This window comes from Polypterus senegalus, chromosome 6 (assembly GCF_016835505.1).
Source record: "Polypterus senegalus isolate Bchr_013 chromosome 6, ASM1683550v1, whole genome shotgun sequence".
In the NCBI taxonomy this organism is placed as follows: domain Eukaryota; kingdom Metazoa; phylum Chordata; class Cladistia; order Polypteriformes; family Polypteridae; genus Polypterus; species Polypterus senegalus.
The window spans coordinates 67,864,701-67,865,532 of record NC_053159.1 but is presented as its reverse complement, the minus strand read 5'-3'; positions in this window follow the sequence as shown (position 1 = coordinate 67,865,532).

Genomic DNA, 832 nt, shown 5'->3' with positions numbered 1-832 from the left:
ATCAGGCTGACTGAGTTTCTCTGCCCATAATTAATGATCCATTTCCTTTCTCTTAAGTTATTCATATATCAGCCAAGAGTTGCTTCCAAAAACAACTTTGTGAAACAGACCATTTGTTTTTGGCAGAACCTTTCACACTTTTTGACAGATTAAGATTTTGAGTGTCTGTAGACTTTAAAACTCTAGTAACAAACCTGTGGCCAATGGCAGTCTAATAGTAATCAAAACAGTTTCCCTAGAGGTGTTTGGTATGCTAAATGTCTGAATTATCTGGATTACCTAGTCTAGCTATGCAGTTCTCCAGTCTTTAAATAATCCAGAACAGATTGTTCCGTAAACTTTAACATCAAAGAATATTTCCATATCTTAATGGTACTGGTGCAAAAAAGGCGTTTCTTTTATTGGGTCAAGGCACCACCTGTCTGTTTATTTTTTAGAAGCATACATTTTAGTATTCATTAAACTAAAGAACATTGCACGATTTTAAATTTTGGAAAATGTGGCTCTGGAGGAGGTAACCGATTCATTTCATTCAAATTGGAGAACATTTCTGCAGCAATGTTTTTCCCAAGTAAAGAAACAGCAATCTTGATCTAATGAAACTAAATAAGCAAAAAGTGACATTGCTCTTCTAATAGCAGACAGTTTCCAACTTGACATACTCGGCCAATCTGCATTGTTGAGATTTGGCTTAAGACCTAATAACATCCAGGCATTACTGGATTTAATGGAGAAACCACCCAGTGTGCAAGCAAAACATACTGTACATTCCCCAGATGAGGATTTTTAATATATGCTGGATATGCTCCCAAACGATGACACATAGCAGGCA